Source organism: Colobus angolensis, unplaced genomic scaffold (assembly GCF_000951035.1).
Source record: "Colobus angolensis palliatus isolate OR3802 unplaced genomic scaffold, Cang.pa_1.0 Scaffold150, whole genome shotgun sequence".
In the NCBI taxonomy this organism is placed as follows: domain Eukaryota; kingdom Metazoa; phylum Chordata; class Mammalia; order Primates; family Cercopithecidae; genus Colobus; species Colobus angolensis.
The window spans coordinates 211756-228280 of record NW_012114600.1 but is presented as its reverse complement, the minus strand read 5'-3'; the positions used below and the strand labels follow the sequence as shown (position 1 = coordinate 228280).

The 16525-nt window shown below is 37.6% G+C and overlaps 1 protein-coding gene across 2 annotated transcripts in view; it reads left to right on the top strand.

Annotated features, from left to right (window-relative positions):
- PCED1B (PC-esterase domain containing 1B) overlaps nucleotides 1–16525 on the top strand; it is a 175813-nt gene that overhangs the window by 456 nt on the left and 158832 nt on the right. The gene's annotated exons all lie outside the window — the stretch shown is intronic.

The window sequence follows — 16525 nt, the reverse complement described above, 5'->3', positions numbered from 1 at the left end:
CCGCCCCGCGGCCCCGCAGCCTGCACCCTCCTTCCTCCTCCAGCGCCCACCCGGACCTCTTGAACGGCCGCGCAGAGCGGGGAGGAGGCAGGGGTCCACACCAGAGGCCCAGACTCTCGTCCTAGGGTCAAGACGCCCCAACCCACTCGCCTACCGATTACGTCCCTTCGTCCAGCTCCAAGCCGGGCAGTAACTGGGTCCAGGAAGGCTAAAGGGGACACGCCCAACCACCGAGGGAGGGGTCTCACCTTTGGAGACCCATTTCGCGGCAGCTGCACAGGTCACGTCTCTCTCCCCACCCAGGCCAGAGTCCCCGGACCTCTTAGAGCTTTGCTTTGGGGTGAGGGCCAAGGAGGCTTTCCCGGCGCCCGGTGCAGTTGACTGTCTGGGTTTACAAAATAAACCCAGTAGCAGCCTGACGTCTCCGCTCGCATATCGGGAGGAGGTCGCGGGAAGGGAAGTCGGGAACGTTTCCTCTCCACAGGGATCTCTGCTGGGAGGAAGTAACCAGGGACACCCCTCACCTCCCTGGGAAAGTTCTATCCCTTTCCTAAGTCTGGAGGCGGCAATAGGGATGGTGTCCAATTCAAGAAGGAGGAGGGCAGGAAAGAAGGCTTGCAGCCGACCTTCCGGCTGGAATGCAAAGATAAGGGTATTAACCCAAATAATAATCCCAGAGCAGACCTTTTTTTCTTTTTCTTTTTTCTCTCTTCTCCTTTCCCTCTTCTCTCTCTCTCTTTTCCTCTGTCTTTGTCTCCGCCACCTCTGCGTCTTTTGCAAGCGTGCTCGTGGCGCGTGCGGGACAGGGACGTAAGGGGCGTGTGCGCGGAGGCTCTTCATCCCTTCCAGAGATGCCGCCGCCAACCAGGGCGCTTTGGTTTGGCAAGCACAGAAAGTGCAAGCCGAACAAGGCCATTCAAAAATGAGGTGGAGGCTATGAGGCTGATGAGCTCTACGATTAAAAATCCATTTTTGTTTAATTCCAAGATAAGTTTTAACGATGGGATTTGAGTGAGCCAAATGGCCCTCTTGGCCATTATATCCGGATTAAAAGAAATAAATTACTGCCCTGACAAAAGATGCCAACCACAGTGGAATGAAAAGCAACCAAATTGAGAGAACAATTGGGGCAGGATAGATAACTTGTAATATTACTTAAAAATAAAAATGATGAGTACAACCAACTCTTCCTCCCCTCCCCTGCTCACCTTTTCACTTAAGCAATCTTGAATTTAGTGAAAGTTGTTTCCTACGTGGTCCGTGAGTCATTGTTGTGGTCAGGCAGATCTGTTAGACCAACGCCTAATTTAAATAGAATTGTTTGTGGATTAAAGCTGGGCTAGCACTAATAAATCTAGACATTTTCAGATGAAAACAACTTGATGCAGATTAATTTATTTCATGAAAAGTTGAATTTTATCATAAGAACACAGCCTACAGTGCTTCATGCAAGCCTTTCTCACTGTGCACTTCCAGGGGAAAGGCAGAAGTTGAGATTTTCTGGTATTAGTCCACACTTCCTGGGGTTCTCAAAAAAACTTGGTCTCCAGGCCTTCAATTTTATAGAGTTTGGATAGTTATTACAGAGGAATAGAATCAAAATTGCTCGGAGGAATATTTTTTAAACGACTAATAAATGACCAGGTTTTTGCAGGATTTTACTAATTAATTAACATAGTATTTTAAGGAAACCATGAAGGCAGAAGAAAGACCTGTATTTAATGCAAAAATAGTCTAAAAAGAATAAGTGATTCAAAAAAATTGAAACAGGAAGGTTATATTATAATACAGGCATATTGTAGAAACATGCAGAGAATACACAGCAAAAGTAAACTAAATGCGCTCAAAATCCATAGACAAGGCTATTTATCCATTTGAAGACCTGATTTGGGGGGGTTTCACATGTTTATGAGGGGGAAGAAGGTTGTAAAAAGATTGAGTTTACCAACTGGGAGGAAAGAAAGATAATAGTTGATCTTAAGGTATAAGATGTGACCTTATTTTGTGGAGGATAACATTTTTATCTTTCTAGCATCCCTTCTCCTTCTTCTAACAGATTCCCTCTTTCCACTAGAAGGTAAATTCCAAGAGGATAGCAGTTTTATCTGTTTTGGGTATTGCTGTATTCTCAGCTCCTAGAACCCTGCTTAACACATTCAATAAATTTTTGATAAATGAACTGATGAACAGGGAACCTATTCAAAGTGGTTAAGATAACAGTTTACGCCACCTGAATCTGCTGGTTGCTGTCCTGCCTTTTATTCTTTGAAAGCTTGTCTTAAAAATGAAGGGGAAGAAAGAGAAAGAGGAAGTCTGTAAATGTTATTTGAGTCCTGGATCTGGTAGTACCTGAAGGCCACTGCATACTTTTACTTCCTTTTTAATTATATTTTCCACCCCACCCCCCTTTTTAGCTTAAATTATTTTGACTTGTGAGTATGTCGCTTGTGACGGACAGAGTACTAACACATGTAATGATGGTGATAATAAATATGTACTGAGCCATTATTATATGCCAGACACTGAGCTATGCGTTTTACATGCACTGTTTCATTTATTGCTCACCACAGCCCTGTGACATTATATAATCCTATAACCCAGATGGTAAACAACTGTGTTCCAAATTATTTGAAAATGAAATGGGATGCAATTATCTCGAGGTTCTATTTGAAGGATTTAGATTGAACAGAAGAGAGACGTTTCTGCCAGGGTGGTTCCAACCTGGAATGGGTTGCCAAGACAGATGGTTGAGTTGCCTTCTTAGGAGTTTAAAATAGGATGCGATAGATATTCCTCTGGCCTCTTCCACGTGACATAATACATTGGTAGTTTTGACCATTCAGTAATGACTCCAAGGAATGGTAGAATGTGGCTTGACACTTGACATAATTCTGAATCTAGTGTACTGAGAAGGGTGTGTGGTCATGTGAGTGTCTAACTGGGTTTGGAAATACCTTCTGCCTGAGGCAGTAATTTGAGGTGTGAAATCACAGGAGTTCTAGCCCTGTGATTTCCACAATTTCTCAGGTTATAATCAAAGATTTAAGGAATTAGAGATATGAGACAAATTAATAGCACATGTTTGATGATTCTAAGTCATTTTTACTAATAATTAACACTTCAATAGCACTTTATGTCCTAAGAAGGGCTTTCACGTTCTTGATCTCCTTTGATTCTACCCTGCGTCCTATAATCAGGTGGAATTTATGCACTGGCAGATATCTTGTTGCCTCTTTTTTTGGCGTGAGGCACGCTGAGTGTTCTTTGGAGATGGAGCTCACTGGGGTCACTGATTGCTGCATACAGGAGCTTCCTGTGGCGTCTCCTCACTCTGGCGGGCAGCACTCTTAATAGGATTTTTACAGTGTGACTTAGCTTGAACCCACAAGAAAAACATACCTTTGCCCAGCAACTATGAAGTGCACTCAGCTCCTACAGCATCCTGTTCTTCTCTTGGCCTCCTCCAGTTGGTTTTTGTAAATTGCCTAAGATTTTTTATAGAACCAGATCTCTCACCCAGTCCTGAGTCTTTCGTTATATGGAGATATATTTTCAGGGAAAACTCAGACTCCAGCTCCTGTGCTTTCTGAACTCCAGGAGGCATGTGTCAGCTTGTGGCATGTTTCTCTGGACACTCCCTCTACTTGGCTGGAAATGGGGGTATAGAATGGGGGTATTCTGTAGGAGGTACTGTGTGTCCTCCCCAGGAAGAGCTCACAATGGGGCTACTCTTTAAGCAATCTCCACTCACCCATCTGGTTGTTCTGTCTCTTATCTTCATTGACATAGGCTGGACAGTTTTTTGTTTTTTAATTCACTTGAGATAGAATCCACATGACATAAAATTCACCATTTTAAAGTGTGCAGTTCAGTGATTGTTTAATCACAATACTGTGCAACCATCACCACTATCTAATTATAGAATACAGATGCTCTTCAATTTACAATGGGATTACATTCCAAAAAAAATAAAAACTCAATAAATAAGTTAAAAATACATTTATTACACCTAATCTACTGAACATCGTAGTTTAGCCTACCCTACCTTAAATGTGCGCAAAACACTTACATTAGCCTACAGTTGAGCAAAATCGTCTAATACAAAGTCTATTTTATATTTTAAAAAGTGTTGAATTGCTCATGGAATTTATTGAATACTGTACTGGATGTGAAAAACAGAGTGATTGCATGGGTACTTGAAGTATGGTTTCTACTGAATGTATATCACTTTCACACCATTGTAAAGTTGAAACATCCTAAGGCAAACTGAATCATCATAAGTCAGGGACTGTGTATTTTCATCACCCCAAAAGGAAGCCCTATGCCTATTAAGCAGTTACTCCTATTTTCCTTTCTCTCAGCCCCTGGCAACCACTAATGTACATTCTGTTTCTATGGATTTGCCTATTCTGGACATTTTATATAAATGGAATCACTCAATATGTGTTTTTTTGTGTCTGGCTTCTTTCACTTGGCATGTTTTCTAGGTTTGGATGGGGATTTTGAGCTAAGGATTGCAGAATCTGTTAGGATCACGCTGTTGAAAGACCTGCATAGGTTAGCCACACTTGAACTTGGAATGTGGTTGTGGGGACCAAAGTTCCATTTATCCGGAGTCTTGAATTATAAAAGTATTAAACCTCTGTGTGGTTGTAGAAACCTACCAAAATTACAAGGTGAGGAGATTTAAGAGGCCATCTAAAATTTAGCTTCAGCCAAAAACATTCAGATTGGGCTCGGTGGCTCATGCCTGTAATCCCAGCACTTTGGGAGGCCGAGGGTAGTGAATCACTTGAGGTCAGGAGTTGGAGACCAGCCTGGCCAACATCTCTACTGGAGAATCCCCATCTCTACGAAAGTTACAAAAATTAGCCAGGCATGGCAGCACATGCCTGTAATCCCAGTTACACAGAAGGCTGAGGCACGAGAATCGCTTGAACCTGGGAGGCAGAGGTTGCAGTGAGCCGAGATCACACATTGCACTCCAGCCTGGGTGACAGAGCAAGACTGTGTCTCAAAACACAAAACAAAAAACCCATTTAACCTCTCCAGGAACCTTAAGAGTTAGTTGAGGATATAACAATTGCCTATTTCTAAAGTTCTTTTCAGCTTCAAAAAATTAACTTGATTTTCTGATAACAATGTGTCCTCTGTTGCTCAAGTCCCGGGAACCCTGGGTTTTGTTTCTTCACTCGCCAGTTAGCACTGCCCTGAGCAGACACAGACTCCTCTTCTCTCTCCAGTGAATGATGGTCAGTCCCATTGCTACTTCAGGAAAAGTAACTTAAGGCAAGTTCTTTATAGTTGAGAGATCACTTTAATCTATTAAGTATTCTATTGTGATGGGTATCACATGTTCATTGCAGTATTTTCTTAACGTGCAACAGGGATGTGAGTAAATAAATTCGTGTACATACATCTGGTATATACATTCTTATTGAAATAATGTGGCAAGGGACTATGTGGTGACAAAGCAAAAAAATTACAAAATGGTATGGTTCCAGTTTTTGTAAAAGAAAAAAAATATATGTATGTTAATTATATGGTATGCATAGATAATCATCTGAAAAATTATGTACCTGTGCCATAGCAGTGTTTCTTTTAACATATTTCTTCTCTTTCCTTATCTGTACATTCTATTATTCTAGAGTCTGTTGTGAGAAGAAAAGGTACAATGAAAACTTAACAGTTTTTAAAGTCATGTGCATCAATGTTTCTGCTTAATTTGGTTACTACTTCGGAATCAACTACTGTACTTTCAGAGAGAAAAACCCTCTTTTGGCTTCTCAGGCAGGAAGTGAATCAGACCTCCCCTGTTTTGAGGCATGATAGTTGCTGTCCTGCTTTAGCTCTGCATTGTTTATTTGGCGGATATTTACTGAGCACCCACTGTGTGTGCCAGGCGCTATTCTTTAGACTGAGAATTACAGCCATGCATAAATGCTGCAATAGCCATACAAGTCTGACTGAAATTAGGCACATAATAGACATTTAAATATTTCTTTTTTTTTCTTTTTTTTTTTTTTTTTTTTTTTTTTTTTGAGGCGGAGTCTCGCTCTGTCGCCCGGGCTGGAGTACTGTGGCCGGATCTCAGCTCACTGCAAGCTCCGCCTGCCGAGTTCACGCCATTCTCCTGCCTCAGCCTCCCGAGTAGCTGGGACTACAGGCGCCTGCCACCTCGCCCGGCTAGTTTTTTGTATTTTTTAGTAGAGACGGGGTTTCACTGTGTTAGCCAGGATGGTCTCGATCTCCTGACCTCGTGATCCGCCCATCTCGGCCTCCCAAAGTGCTGGGATTACAGGCTTGAGCCACCGCGCCTGGCCGTTAAATATTTCTTATTACCCAGTTGTCCACATTCCCATGTTTAGGGTTCAACAACCTTGGGTGTGATCAACTTCCAATAGCTATGAGTCCTCCCTAATGGCACATTCTTAGTCCAGCCTTGGTGAATGTGGCATGGCCCCCTGCCCACATTGCTTTTGGTTTTTCAATGAGAAACAAAAAGAAAAATAACAATTAAAAAATTTTTTTCTAATTCTTAAAGTTCTGTACTATGTGCTTAAGAAAAAAAATAAAAGAAGTTATAGGAAAAAGAATCAGAGAATGCTGTTTACAATCTCACTGGTAAGTTACAATTTCTGCTCAAATAATAAACCCATTGAAGTGAGGAAGATGAGAAGTTTGCAAAAGGATGGTCTTTTCTCTTTGTCATAATTATATAATGAGAGAAACAAGCAGACCTCTTTTTAAATACTTTAACATTCTCAGCTTTAGGAATAAAATAAGCAGATGAAAATTTGCTTTAAAAAACTCAGTGTGTCAAAACTGTGCATCTAACATTACAGTTATCTCTTGAGATTTTGGTCATAAATGGCAGGTGCTCTAGTTTTTATTTTGCTCATTGTTAGCCTGAAGAGATCATCTGATTGAATTCTTAAATGCTATTATATCCCTCAAAACTGGGGTTAATTTTGCCTCTCTGATAAATACGGATAATATTTAACAAACCTAGTTTAGAGAACTATCTGAAGCATTCAGAGTCGTATTTTATGCCCTTTAAAAAGTTTGATTTCCTGTAGCAGTAATTAATTTATCATAGCTTTATAAAGGGAATCTAATTATTCAAAGTAATATCTAATTTGAAGTAGCCATTATTCACCAACCAACGTTAACACTAAACAAAATAAAATTGAGAAAAGAATCAACTCTCTCCATTATACAGTCAGCACTATTGCAAATACTTATTCAATTATTTTCAGCAAACACAAGGCCCTCTGTGGTGGCTGCTCCATGGGTAATTTGCTCTGGAACTCTGATCTTTCAGTTTGTGACAATGAAAAGAAACATCACATTAATATAGGAGAAGACAGAAGGACCTCACGAAAGACCCAAGAAAGTGGTCTTGATAATAAGACCTACCACTTATTATATTCTCACCATATACCAGGCTTCTCATTTAATTCTTATAAAGGGCTTTAGAGATGGGCATTAGCATCCCCATTTTCTAATGAGGGCCATGGGGCTTAGTTGGTTTATATAACCTGCCCAAGATTAGTGGTAGAAGCAGATTTCTCACAGAAGTCTGCCTTGCTCTGGATTGATGCTTAACAATTAGTTCTGATGCTACCCATTTAGGGAGTAGCAAGGTCAGCCATAATTTAAATTCCATTCAGCAAATATTGTTAGTCCTGGCCACACTCCCAGAGCCATGATATGGTTACTCTCCTCTAGGAATTTGTAGTATTATTAGAAATAATTATAGGATATAAGGTAGTATAGAATTCAATTCCAAATTGGATAAAACCATGAGCCAAAGAATTTGCAACAGAAAATATATACTTTGGGCATTCAAAAACTCCAAATATTCCAATTCAAAATTTTAGATCTTACTCACTTTGTTGGAAAAGTATCTGATTCAACAAAGTAAATTGTATGCAAATAAAAATATAATCTGGGGAAACCCGTTAAATGGTCAGAGATGAAAATTATCTCTTAGAATTAAGCGGTACTAACATGAATCCCTATCGGTCATCTTTTCTGTGGCACTCACAATAAACAATTATAAGCAAGGAAAGTAGTGTCTCTCTCCTGCACATACCAAGGAACTGAAACACCTTCTAATTAAATGCCAAATAGAGTATTTAATAAAAAATCAGATTCCTGGATTTTGTTCCAGAACATCCATTTATTATTAACTGTATAACCCTAGGTAAATGACTCAACCTTTTGGATTCTCAGCTTCCCCATTTGTAAGATGGAAACACAGTACTAATATGTGCACTGTTTAATTTCAGAAAGTTGACTGAGATGAAACATGTAAAAAGTGCTTTGGTGAACTATAAAGCTGTAAAAGAGTACTGCCTTATTGCCCTTATGCCTTGGATGTGGTCTGACACAGCACAGATGTTTAACAAATGTTTGTTGAACCTAATGGCTAGGTTTATGTGCAAAATAAACAGAGCTGGAGAGGTGTCTCAACACAATGTTTGTACTAATTATGTGGCTCCCCCGAGCCTGGCTGTACCAGAGTCCAGCAGGTCCTCATTTCGCTCAGCTCTGCCTTACTCTCCATGGTGCTCTCTCTCAGCTGCTGCAGACTGGAATGAGTTCACGGATCTGCATGCCTAGGATTCTCAAAACCCCTGGGGACTTGAAGGTGGCATGTTGTGGGGAGCAACCTCAGTGACCTTTAGTAGAGAGTAAGGGTCAGCAATCTCAAAACACACTGGAGAGTACCCAGAGGGGTCTTGAACTACAGGGAAAGCAAAATAAATAAATAATAATAATAATCACTTCCTCCAGAGAGCAGTTTTGACATGCTGCTACTTGTCTCTTGCATTGTGATAAAAATACATGGTAGGAAATCAATGTAGGTTTCCTTGGCAGCTGTTGTATAGAAGAGGTCAGGTGCAAATCTGAACAAGTTGCTGAAGGATGAGTCTGCTCACAGACATTTCCTGCTTCATGGAAACAGCCAGATGATAGAAAACATGCTTAACGTGACGATTGTCCATGTATATCTCAAAGTAAAATTTTCCATTCACTCAATATTTATTAAAACTCCTGGATGTCTAAATTCCTCTTGTCTCAACTTCCTTTCCTGGGAAGGCTCTGAGAACCTTGGCTCCTTGGCTCCAATTTTAGAAACAGAACATGCATTGCCCCAATGAACATTAATTTGTTTGTTTGTAGGGGGTATCTGGGTGAAAGATAGGCAATAGGATCTTCAGACAGGGCCACCTTTATAACATTGACTTAGCCCAGCTTGACAGGTCCAGAAACTTGGTATTTTTGGTGTCCCGGGGCTAATTTTATAAATGGAGAGGGACTTAAAATATAAACCAAAAGGCCAGGCATGGTGGCTCACACCTATAATCCCAGTGCTTTGGGAGGCCAAGGCGAGCAGATCACAAGGTCAAGAGATGGAGACCATTCTGGCTAACAAGGTGAAACCCATCTCTACTAAAAATATGAAAACAAAAAATTAGCAGGGCATCGTGGCAGGCACCTATAGTCCCAGCTACTTGGGAGGCTGAGCCAGAAGAATGGCGTGAACCCGGGTGGCAGGGCTGGCAGTGAGCCGAGATCACGCCACTGAACTCTAGCCTGGGTGACAGAGTGAGACTCCGTCTCAAAAAAACAAAAAAAAAAGTGTATATATATGTATATATATATACACATACACACATACACCAAAAACCATACCTACAAATCTGGCATTTATTCTCTGGCTGCAAGAAAGCTTTGGGAAGCCAAGTATGTTTGGTGAATGTGAAATAATAAAGAAGAGTAATTCATTTGATGACTTGAATGTTTAGTGGTATCAAGCTACTGTGCATGACAAATCCATTGTCACAAAAGAGATATGTTTGCCAATAAGACTGAATATTTGGATGGGCTGGATAAGACACTGTCATCCCCAGGTGGAAGGCGTGAAGCAGTTAATCAGTGAAGTCTCTCTCTTTTTTTTGAGACAGAGTCTTGCTCTGTCACCCAGGCTGGAGTGCAGTGGCGTGATCTTGGCTCACTGCAACCTCTGCCTCCCGGGTTCAAGTAGTTCTCCCGCCTCAGCCTCCTGAGTAGCTGGGATTACAGGCACACACACCATGCCCAGCTGATTTTTGTATTTTTAGTAGAGACAGGGTTTCACCATGTTGGCCAGGCTGGTCTCAAACCCCTGATCTCAAGTGATCCACCCACCTCTGCTTCCCAAAATGCTGGGATTACAGGCGTGAGCCACAGTGCTGGGCTTGAAGTCTTAATAAACAGGAAATACAATGGCCCCATGATTCTGCCCAAATCGGAAAATTGCCCATTCTGTTAAAGATAATCTCTCTCTATTCCTTTATCAGCCCAATAACAGAGAATGCAAAGACAACACATCATAAATATGGTAGAATGGTGATCACACACAAGAGAGGCAAATGGACAAAGAACAGAGAACTCCTATCAGAAAGACATTATCAGACAGCTGAGGAGCCACGTGGAGAAAAAAGCCAGTGCCCAGAAGAATGTCATGAGATGCAGGCATTTTGCAAAGCCTTAATAAAATCAATATAAATATGTATATGGAAAGTGAACTGAACAATTACATAAGCAGAAATTAAGTTCTGTCCAATCCTTCTGATGGAAAAAAAAAAAAAATCCAGCAAAGACAATCATGAGGCAAGAATCATGTACCATGCATAGAAGCGGAGCAGCAGAGCAAAGGCAACCACACCCTTGTAACCATCACCCAAATCAAGAAACAGGACATTACTAGCTCTCCAAAAATTTCCTCTGTTCCCTTCTAGTCACTCATTTCCCAGTGGTAACCATTCTGCTGACATCTAACAACACAGATTAGCTCACCTATTTTTATACTTTGTGTAAATGGAGTATATACTCTTTTGTGTCTGGTTTCTACTGCTCATCTTTATGTTGGAGAGATTCATCTATACTTTCGTATGTAGTTGTAAATCGTTCTCACTGCCATTGATACAGCCCAAATTCTGTGGCTATATCACAATTGGTTTAACTATTTTGTTGTTCATGGGCCATTTTGTTGGAACAACATTGGAATATCTGGAACATTGTTCCAACCATCCAACAAATGGTTGTTCCAATTTTTGTCTACTAACAAGTACTTTTGCCATGAACATTCTAATGCATGTCTTTTGGTGAACATATGCATACATTTCTAGTGGGTGTATGCCTTGAAATCTGTTTGCTGGGTTACAGGTTATGCACATGTTCAACTTTAGTAGTAACTCCCACTTCTCCAAAGTGGTTGTATCAGTGTATTATCCCACAAGTGGTATATGATAATTCTTATTCCTTCACATCCTTGCCAACACTTATTATTTTCCATCTTTTTCATCTGAGCCATTTTGGTGGATAGCAAGTGTTATTTTATTATGGTTTTAATTTGCATTTCCCTGAGAATTAATAAACAATTTTCTGTGTGTTTAGTTACACATCCTCTTCTATGAGACTTTTGCCCATTATGCTGTTGAGTTGTTCAGCTTTTTCTTATTGACTTGTAGGTGTTCTTTATACATTCTAGATTTGTGTTTTTTAATCATATATGTGTGTTTGCATTGGATATAAATTAATATATATTAATATTTTTCTCTCACCTTGTGGGTTGCCATTTCACTCAATTTGGGGGAACAGAAGTTTTTAGTTTTAATGTAGCCAAGTTATCACATTTTTTCCTTTTATGATTAATGCTTTTTCATTTGCTTATTTTCTATTTAACAAAGCATTGCTGACTCCAAGGTCATGAAGATGTTCTACTCCAAAAGTTTTGTTTCATCTTTCAATTTATTTCTGCAGCCCATTTGGTATTGACTCTTGTGTGTAATGTGAAATAAACATTAGAATACCTTTTTTTCCACTTGAATGTTGAATTGACACAGCACAATTTATCTAAAAGATTATCCTTTTCCCTACTGCATTGCAGGATCACCTTTATCATATATCATGCCATCCTACATGTGCAGATCTACTTCTGGATTCCCTGTTGTGTTTCATTGGACAGTTATCTGTTCTTGCACCAGTACCACACAGTTTTGATTGTCATAACTTTATAATAATAGTTTCTGATATATCATAGGTAAGTCCTCTATATTTATTCTTCAAGAATGCCTTGGTGTTTTCCAGCTTTTACATTTTATATGAATTTTAGGAAAACTTGTCAATTTCTGGAAAAAGAAGAACCTATAGCTTAGACTTTGACTAAAATTGCATGGATGAATGTACTAATTTGGAGAGAACTAACATCTTTACAATATTGAGTGTTCCAATTATAATGATGCATGTGCTTCCATTTATTTATCTCTCCTTTAATTTTTCTCAATAATATTTTTTAGTTTTCAGTTGGAGATCTTGCACATCTGTAATTAGATTTATTTCTAGGTGTTTGAGTTTTTTGATGCTATTGTAAATATGTTTTATTTTCTATTTGTTTATTGCCAGTATAGACAAATACAACTAGATTTATATGTTGACTGTGTATCCAGTTCCCTTCCTATATTCTCTTATTAATTCTAAGAATTTGTCCTTATATTCTCTAGAAATTTTGAATGTACATGATATTATTGTCTGGAAATGACAATTTTATTTCTTGCTCACCAGTCTCCATGACATTTCTTTCTTTCTCTGGCCTTTTGCATTGGCTAGACCTCCTTCTACAATGTTGGATTGAAATGATGACAGTGGTCATTCTTGACCTAGTTCCAATCTTAAGGGGAAGTTTTCAATATACTACCATTAAGAATGATGTTTGCTGTGGATATTTTGTAGATATTCTTTATGAGATTAAGGAAGTTCTGTTCTTAATTGATTACATGTTTTCATCACAAATGGATATTGAATTTATCAAATGCTTTTTCTGCATTTGAGATGATCATACGATTTTACTCCTTTTTCTGTGAATTATGTTTATGATTTTTGAATGGTAAGCCACACTTGCACACTTGGACTAAACTTGCACTCCACCTAATATTTTCTTAAGAATTTTTAAGTAATGTTTATGAGAAAGATGGGCTTGCAATTTTCTTTCTCACAATGCTTGTCAGGGTTTAAAAATCAAGCTTATGCTATTATAATTTTTTTTAAGTCTGGAAAGCTCACCTTCTGTTTCTGTGTTCTGGAAGAATTATACAAGACAGCTGTTAATTTTTCCTTAAGTGTTTGGAAGAATTCACTGATAAACTATCTAGGCCCAGGGTTTTCTTTTTTAAAATAATGGGCTTAATTTCAAAAAAACACATCCTAAATTATTGATATTTTCATCTCTTCTCCTGTCAGTCTTGGTAAATTGTGTTTTCAAAGAGTTTGTCTATTTCATCCAAATTGTCAAATTTATCAGCATAAAGTTATTTTAAGTTTCCTTTTATTGTCCTTTTGATGCTTGTATGATCTATAGTGATATCTCCTTTTTCATTGCTGTTGTTGCAAATTTGTTTTCTGTATTTTTTTTTATTAGTCTTCTTTAGATTTTGATGTTTTTATACAACTGACTTTGGTTTATTGTCTTTTTTAAATGTTTGATTTTTATTTCCTTGGTTTTTGCTTTTATCTTTACCATTTATTTTTGTAAGTTTGATTCCTGCTCTCTCTACTTTCTTGAAATTAACACTTAAATCATTGATTTTCAGGCTTTTTTCTTTCTAATATGGAATATAACACTGTATATTTCCTTCTAAGCACTAATTTTAGTTTATTCACATGATTTTTCCAATGTAATTTTTATTATTTAAGTTTAAAAACTAATTTCTGTTTTTTTTTTCTTTATCCCATGGATTATTTAGAGTATATTGCTTAATTCTGAGCACTTGGATTTTTCCTATTGTTGTTACTGATCTTTAGCTTAACTTCTATTGTGGTCAGAGAAGACGTTCTGAAAGATTTCAATATTTTGAAATTGTTGAGACTTTTTTCATGTTCTGACATGTTGATTCTAATAAATGTTCTTTGTATACTTGAAGTGAATATGAAGTGGTCATTAGGTGCAATTTTGCATACATGGCATTAGATTAGATATGTTAACTATACTGTTTATATCTTCTATATCCTTACGAATTTTTTATTTTTCACTTTTTCTGCTACATGTTTGAAAGAGATGCACTAGTGCCTCCCACTGTGATTGCTGATTTGTACATTTTTTCTCATTGTTCTGTCCATTTTTGTTTAATTTATTTTGAAGCTGTATTATTAGGTGCACAAAGATTTAGGATTGTACTCATTTCCTATTGGACTTATTTATTTATAATTATGAGCTGTCTCACTTTATCTCTAATAATGTTTCTTGCCTTAAAGTTCACATTGTCTGATATTAGTATAGCTAGACAGCTTTAGGAGCAGGGGCAGGTTTGTGTTTGCATGGTATGTTTGGCTTTCCTTTCACATTAAACATTTCTTTTTATTAGATTTGAAGATTTGGATTTATTTTTTATCTAATCTGACAGTATTTTACTTCAAATTTAGCTTATTTCCATTCAGTGTAATCACTGACATCACTGGGTTTGTAGCTACCATCTTATTTTTCATTTTCTATTGAGCTCTTTCATATTCCTTTTGTTGTCATTTCATGCTCTTTTTTTGCCCTCTTTCCTCTACTTTTTTTTATTATTCAATGATTTCATTCTAAAAACTTGCAAGTTTTACTTCTTTAATTCTAATAGTGGCTATCCTAGAGATTGCAATATATGTCCTTGATTTATTACAGAATTATACAAATTATTTTTGCCACTCCTCTGATACTATTAGACCCTTAGACCTTTTAAATGATTTATCCCTCCTGATTTGTTCTTCTTGCCACATATCTTAGTTCTACATATATTTTATACTACAAAGTACGTTATAATTACTGCCTTTTATAATCAATAGTAACTTGCAAATATCCATGTTTACCCTCATCAGTGTTTTTTATTCCTTCCTTCATTTCCATATTTTTCTAAGATTCTCTTTTCTTTCTCTCTTTCTCTCTCTCTCTTTTTTTTTTTTTTTTTTCTTCTTTTTTTTGAGGCAAATGTCTCACACTTTGTCACACAGGCTGGAATGGAGTGGCACAATCATGGCTCACTGCAGTCTCAACCTCCTGGGCTCAAGCAATCCTCCCACCTCAGCTTCCTGAGTAGCTGGGACTACTGGTGTGTGCCACTGTGCCCACCTTCTTTTTTTTTTTTAGAGACAAGGTCTTGCTTTGTTGCCTAAGCTGAGATTATTTTCCTTCTGCCTGAAGTACATCCTTTAGTTTTCCCGAAAACATCTTTATTCTACTTTCATATTTGAAGGATATGATTGCAAGATATAATTCTAGGTTGGCAATTATTTTCTTTAAGCACTTAAAGTTGATAGTATTTTCTTCTTACATCTATATGTTGATAAATCAACTGTGAATCTTATTGTTGCTTCTTTGAAGCTAATTTCTTTTTTTTCTTCTGGCTGTTTTTTGATTTTTCTTTTCATCTTTGGTTTTCAACAGTTTGACTATGATGTGGTTAGCTACAGTTTTCTTTGTTTATCTTGCTCCTTGTTCTTACATCAATACATAGATAATCTTATGCATTATCTCTTTGAATATTGCTTCTCCTCTATTCTCTCTCTCTCCTTTTTGGAACTCCAATCATATATATGTGAAAAGTTTCATATGTATCTTGTTCTTGCCATTGTTTCCATTCTTTTTTCTCTTCGTGCTTCAGAAGTAGATACTTTCTATTTATCTAGGTTCCAGCTCACTGATCCAGCCCATTATTCACTAATTATGCTGTGTGTCATCTGCTGTAAACTTATTCATTTGAATTCCGAATTTCAAATATTTTTTCAATGTTTAGAGTTCTAAAATATACATGTAATTTTTTCTCAGTTTCCAACTTTCTAGTGAAATTCTTCTTTTTATTCATCATTTCACGATTTTTCATATTAATCATAAGTATTATAAATTCTTGTTCTGGTGACTCCAATTTTGGGCCCATTTGTGGGTCAGACAGATCTGAGAAGCTTGGTTTTTTCACTCTGTCTCAGATACTTTATATTTAGTGTTTACGTTCCTAGCCAGAGAAACATTTATATAAACACTCTCTATATTTAATGACTCAGTTTAAGAAAATTGCTTGCAATAATTGAGTTCTCCTTGTTTCTGAACCAAGTTTCTTATCAGAAGACCACATCCTCATCTTGGGGAGAAGAGCGAGAGAGTCAGTGTCTAAGCATTCCCGAGCACTACGCCTGTGCTTCAGTGTTCCAACCCCATGAAAAACCCATTTCTGTACAGCATCATATCCCATAGTTAGTCATACTTTTAGATTTTTAGGAATATTTAGTGTCATTGCTATTTAGAGATTATCTGTATCTTATATTACACATTAGATAAACATGCTCTGATAATATAAAGTTATTTGAGCTAATTAGATAAACTTTGATTTCAATAATTGTTCATCTTTAAAATTGATGTAGCTTTATCTTAGGACTAAAGGATTACTTATTTTCTTTATATATAATACACATTATATATTGTATATACTTTATCATGTACCAT